Source organism: Heloderma suspectum, chromosome 1 (genome assembly GCF_057233095.1).
Source record: "Heloderma suspectum isolate Gila_16-S chromosome 1, 16-S_ref, whole genome shotgun sequence".
Taxonomy (NCBI): Eukaryota; Metazoa; Chordata; class Lepidosauria; order Squamata; family Helodermatidae; genus Heloderma; species Heloderma suspectum.
The window spans coordinates 343000096-343006840 of record NC_139458.1 but is presented as its reverse complement, the minus strand read 5'-3'; the positions used below and the strand labels follow the sequence as shown (position 1 = coordinate 343006840).

General features: G+C 44.3%; 1 protein-coding gene across 12 annotated transcripts in view; it reads left to right on the top strand.

The window, feature by feature from the left end:
• Window positions 1-6745, top strand: part of HIVEP2 (HIVEP zinc finger 2) — a 169786-nt gene that overhangs the window by 111807 nt on the left and 51234 nt on the right. The window lies entirely within an intron of this gene.

Genomic DNA, 6745 nt, shown 5'->3' with positions numbered 1-6745 from the left:
GTAGGCATGTCATTGTCAACATCTACAGTCAAGAGACAGCTTTATGTAGGGATGTACGAAACACTTAACTGGTTTCGTCCAGGGACATCCACAGTGGGGGGGAGGCGCTCCGTCCCTCCCCCCGAAATCCTCGACGGGGGGAGAGGTGATCCGTTCCTCCCCCCCGGAATCCTGCCCGGCTGGCTCCGCTCTGCGGCCAGGCCACGGAGCCACCAGCCGGGCCAACCCGCAGCGGGGCCTCCAGCCACTGCCGGGCTGGTGCGGATGCAAATGGCGTCCTGAGTAGGGGACACCATTTGCGTCCCTATGGTAGCCTCTGATAGGCTACGTAAATATTTACGTAGCCTATCACGGCTAAAGCAGGGACGCAAATGGCGTAGGGGATGTCATTTGCGTCCCTGCTTTAGCTGTGATAGGCTACGTAAATATTTATGTAGCCTATCACGGGCTACCATAGGGATGCAAATGGTGTCCCCTACTCAGGACGCCATTTGCATCCGCAGCAGCCCGGCCGGAGCCACTGCCACCACCGCTGAAGCCGGAGCCGCAGCCAGGTAGGCTCCGTTTCATGGGGCTTTTGCGGGGTGGTGGGGCAGGTTGCTCCGTTCCGCCACGGATTCCGGGGGGCCAAATTCACTGGAATTTGGTCCCCCTGGAATCCGTGGTGGAATTCTCTAACATCCCTAGCTTTATGAATGTAAATACAGAGGCTTCACAACAAGGTGCCAAACACTGGTAACGCTCAAGAACAGACAGGCCAGATTAGCCTTTGCCAGCAAACACCTAAAAATGCCTGCCCAGTTCTGGAAGAAGATTCTTTGGACTGATGAAACCAAGTTTAACTTGTACCAGAATGGTGGGAAGAGAAAAGTATGGAGAAGGAAAGGAACAGCTCATGATCCAAAGGATACCACATCATCTGTCAAACATGGTGGAGGCAGTGTTATGGCATGGGCATGTATGGCTGCCAATGGAACCGGGTCACTGGTGTTTATTGATGACCTGACTGCTGATAAAAGCAGCAGGATGAATTCTGAAGTGTATAGGGCCGTACTTTCTGCTCAGATTCAGTTGAATGCTGCCAAACTGATAGGACGTCGCTTCATATTGGACCACATTCATTCATCCAGTCCCCAGCTGAAGGTTCTACTCAAGCTTCTCCATCTGGTACTTCAGTCAGGAACCTGGATTTGCTGCACATGGCCTTTCTAGGAGATGTACTTCTTTTCCTTTTTATCTTGATTTGTCAGATCTGTATTGGTTTAGAATGCCTGGGTTCATGGGCCCAAAGGGTAAAATCTAACCTAAGTCCTACTTAGAGTAGACCCGTTGAAATGAATGTGAGTTAAGTTAGTCATAACTAACTTAAGTCCTTTTTTTAAAAATAGGTCTACAGTAAGGAGAATTTAGGTTGGATTTTACCCAATGAACACTAGTAACTGCCCTGCTTCCTCTAATCTTGCTTATGTAGTCATCTTGCTGATATGAACAGCTTGCACCTTAAAAACAATTGCCCTAATTTTTTGCCCACCCACCCCAGTCACTATTAGCCACATAAAGGGTTTAAAGGCAAACTCTGAAGCTGATGGCTCAGCCAAAATATGAGTCAAACATTTAGACTTCCGAGATGCAAGAGTTCAAGTTTCAGCAGTCTTAATTTGGATGCAAACCAAAAGTCTGAAGTCATTTCCTCCTCCAGGATGATATGTGTGGACAAAGGCACACACATGGCAAGTTTAAATCAGTGATTAAAATGAACATAAACTAAAGGAACAATTAATCAAGACACACCACAATGTCCTATAATCCATGGCCAAGTAATTTTTTTGCACTTGGACTAATGAAATATTCATAAAACACAGCATAGCTATGTCGCCCAGAATCCAAAGAACTACTAAATCATGCCAGGTGGAATTTTTGACTTTGAACCTTTATGCCATATCAGAAGCTGTTTTTAAACATCCCTCTAGTTTCAAAAGTCATTTTCCGTGTGGCACAGAGCCTGCCTCTTGAGATATTAGGCGCCTTTAACCAAGTAGAGCTAGTTGTGCTATGCTTTGGATCTTAGCTGTTGATGGGACTTTCACGTAATGTAGCTTATATAGTTACTTTCTATAGTTATTGATGTGATTTGTTTTACTTTTCAACACTCTGGGTTGCATCCAATGTTAGCTAACTTAAATCCCATTGATTTCAGTGGGTGTACTCTAAGTAGGACTAAGATTGGCTAGAACCCTCCGGTACTTATTGTTGGCGGAAAAGCGGGACATACATGTTTTAATAATACAAATGAATTTAGTTGCAAATTGTGTGTGTGTGTGTGTGTGTGTGTGTGTGTGTACCTCATATTTTATACTGAATATTATGCTTTACACCTTAGTCTTAACCTCTGGCCTCAATCAGGTAAGGTGTACACATACACACAAGTCATGTCTCTGTGTTAGCTTTTTTGTCTTTCCTTCATCCAGCAGTTCTTTGCTAAACTGCAGTGTGCTTTTTGAAACTTGGAGGCGTGTACAAAGCAGATGTGTGGATGTCGCGCATTTGCTTTTGATGCACAGAAATGCACACCAGGACAAGGCATATAGATATTGCTGGATTGTGACCATTATGCAGAAGAGATTCAGTGACTTCTATGTAATCATACATAGGAGAAATTGGCCTTGGAGGTAAAGCTGTTTTGTCTGTTTGGTTGCAGCAGGGAATAAGCTCACAAATTGTAGGCTGCCTTAGCAGCCAAACAGCTAGGGACCAGTGCTGATGTTTGCTAGGAGAGAATAAAGGATGCAACTGAAGGATGTGGAGCTATGGTGGTATATGTTTTAGTGTAAGCCCTTTTGCTTGATGAAAATAAAGCTAAAATGTGAATGGTACAGAACATTGTTTCAATTTTATAGTTGAAAACCTTTTTCATAGGGCAGACACACACATGCTATTCCATCTATCCATCTGTCATAGAGGGCAAAACCATTATCCACATTTGTGGTTTTCATTTCAGGAATATAAGCACAGATATAAAAATGGTGGCTGAAAAATTGCCGGACAGTGGCTAGTTCAGGATTATATCATTTTAGGTGTGAAAGTAGGGATAAGTCTTTTGATGACTCTTCAGGGAATTGAGGTTTTGTTCAGGTGACTGTTGCTTTATTTTTAGGCCTCCTGCAAGGATATTTCTGCAAGTCAATATGATATTTAAAGTGATAATGTGAAAAGGTTTTGTATACCAGAGATGTGCAACCTGCATCCAGAATTATTATTATTTTTTGTATGCCTGTTCTTTACACTCAGACATGATGTGCAGGACCACATCCTGTGTCTTTAGATTGTTTTATATGGGAAGCAATTGTTTTGTTAAGCACTTGGTCCTAATTGACAGGTTGTAGATGTGTCCCACCCCACAGCGTGCTCTCTCTCTCTCTCTCTTTCACTTCATCACCCACATAAATGAATTGCCAAGCAGACTTTTATCCTTTGCCCATCTGAGTTTAAAAGCTAGGTGCAGCAGTCATGCTGTATCTTGCATACATACTGACCTTGCTGTGGAATTCAGTGTAAAAGGGTTCACCGAGGTAATTTTAGACCCTGGACTTAATGACCGTATGCTCCCTCCTTAGATGACCATGTGTATAACTTCAGTTGTGAAGCACACAATTAATGTATGGCTTCTCCTCAGCCCAAACACCATTCCATGCTTTAAAACTGCTTCTACAGTCCTGATACATTAGAACAACAAAACTGTTAGCCAACCCTGAGTTTTTAAAAATGAAACCTCTGAACAGGTAGTATTTTGCATTGTAAACTCACTTAAATCATAGCACCTTCATAACTACAGAAATAAAATGGACTACTTTGCTACTTCTTCCCAGATGCCCTCGCCACATGCCACTCTCTGGGTAATCATTTGGGGTCCAGCTCTCACTGCAGCACCAGGAGGGTTTGTTTCCTGTCTGTTAAGAAAATCCCAGGGCAACAAATGGGATTACCCAGGAGATTGTTTGATGGATTTGGGACTAAGTTTGTTTTGATTCTGTTCTAGGTTTGTTCAGGCTGAATTATAAGATGTCTTTTCAAAGAGAGAAGCTCAAAGTTATTCTGCAAAAGTTTGATTCAGCCTTTTCCTAGCTACATGGTAAATAAAGGATAGACAGTGATTTTTCAAATATAGAAAAGTCTCCATTTTATTTTCAGATAATACCTTCTGTGCCTAGCAACACAAATATCTCGGGGGAGGGGGGGGGCAGCAGAGAGCTCAGTTTTGAGGAATTTGCAGATTTTCCATGGTGATAGATTCTGTCATTTCAGGGCTTCTGTCGTCCTGGATGGTGTTCTCCTTCCCTGGCTAATTGCCAGTTTCTCCAGCAGGTTAGCATTTGTTTCTGATGGAGAAGGCCCAGCACTCCTTTTAGTTGCTGTGAGGTGATTCAGGCTCACACAGAGAGCCTACAAGAATGGCCTTTTCTGTGAGATACTGATTTGTCATTCTATGTGATTATTAAGAAGTTATAGCCTTTACTGTTGACACCTGCAAAGACCTCCATTGCCTGAATTCCTCCCACCCCCCAATAGTATGGCACATTTCTAACTTATCTGTCACTGAAAAGCAAGCTGGAGTAGAATACTGATAGTGACAAGTTCTTAAAGTGCTTTTAATTTGCGAAGTCCTTAACGGTCTTTCTTGTTGTCAGCATCATGTGAGCAGACAAATGGGTTGTCAGCATCATTTGAGGAGAGCTGGCTGGCTGTAGTGGGCAATGAGGGAGTTCAGTGGATCTCATCCAGGATGGGGTTCCACAGTTTCAACACCACAACCAAGAAGGCCTTGCCTCTCATACCAGTTCATTTAATCTCACTAGATGCAGTCTGCCTGTAACCCTTCAGCAACCCTGGTAGGTAACTTATTATTTGGGCTCAGCAAGGTGATTTAAATTTGAGATACAGTGACTTGCCTAAGGCCTCACAATGACCCTGTGTCAGAGGTGGGACTTTAGTCAAACTTGGTGCATACTGAAGCTCTCTTGCATGTTTCCAGGTCCTTGAGCTCTCACTACTGCGTTGTATCCAGTGATGACTTTGCCTTAGCAAAAAGTACTTCCACTCACAGGTTGGGACACCCAATTTTTGCTGATCTTTCTTACCTACTGCAGCCCTCCGCAACATATCCCACGCTGCTCTGGAGGGTTCCCCAACCCACAGGAGCAGCCTTTTGGGAGAGGGGAGGGGTTTAAGTGGGTAGGGGGATTAGCAAAATTAGGGTGTTACTCTTTCTTCCCAGGCAAAGCCACAATTGGATACAGTCCAGTGTCTCTTAAAACTGTCTGCCCAAGTTGTAGAAAAGCAAGGTCCCCTTATGTCTTTATGTTACTATGTGAAAGAATGGTAATTTCCTTTCTCTTTCTTCTCAACTGTGAATGGCACAACTGGGTTGAACCTTTTCTGCATTACTGCAGACTAGTGTCTCTGTAAGTGTTTACACAAAAGGGAAGGACGGATACATTAGGGTTGTAGGACTGTCGCTCCATCCCACCAAAAGTACACTAAAACACAGTCTCTGGGAGAGAAGGCAAACCTTACTTCAGTTTCCTCTTCCACTGCAATTAAGAGCTGGCGTTGTTGCTTCCAAAGGGCTAGAAGAGCTGGGCTCTATTTATCTCCTGCAAGTATCCGTCTTCTCCTGTGACATGTCCTCCCTTTCCCCCCTGCTCTTCTTCTGGCTGCTCCTCTCTGCTTTCTTCCCCTGCCTTCGAGAGGATGCAGGTTTTTATTCTTGAAGCTGAGAGCCTCACCCTCCTACCTGACCATCTTTGATGATCCTTCCTTAAAACCACCATCAGTTGCTCTGCATGAAGTCTTAACTGAAGTGCAGGTGAGCCACCTTGGGAGAAGCTCGTTTTGTTTGTGAGTGCTGGTGCTCGCTCAAGGGCAACTTATACGTTGCGTTCCTTCTGCCCAAATGGGTTGTCAGCATCATGTGAGCAGAGCTGGCTGGCTGTAGTGGGCAATGAGGGAGTTCAGTGGATCTCATCCAGGATGGGGTTCCACAGTTTCAGCACCACAACCAAGAAGGCCTTGCCTCTCATACCAGCTCATTTAATCTCACTAGTGGATGCAGGCTACTATAAATGGCTCTCTCACAAACCTGGCACCTTATAGGGACCAGGCCTCTATGCTGGGCCACAACATACAGCCCATTGCCAGTGTAGTCTGTTCCTCTTCATAGTGGCTCCTCTATATCAGCCTTCCCCAACTTGGTGCCCTCCAGATGTTTTGGCTTCAATTTCCATCAGCACTAGCTGGCATGGATAATGGTCAAGAATGCTGGGACTTGTAGTCCAAAACATCTCGAGAGTACCAGGTTGAGGAAGGCTGCTCTATACTGTCATGGTTGCAGAAAGAACTACAGCGGGGAAATTGCAACCATCCTCCCATCCTGGGTCATTTGGCTGCTGCTGTTCTCCCTGTCTCTCCTCCTATAATGTATAAAGTCCTATATATGCTAATGCAGGATTGGTTATTAATATTTTTAATTGTGTGTGGAATGTTGCCTGGGGTCAGACATTGATTTGCTTTAGTATTTTGAATTCACCATAATATTTATTTGACATAGGTGATTCAGTTACATACCCCTGAATAATTTGTTTACATATAATAAGCCATTTTGGGGGGGTACCACTTTGAGGCTTTGCCTCTCCTCCTATGGCTTTTACTCTCTGTTGTTGCTTCTCCTTCCTGTATCCCTGTGGATGTG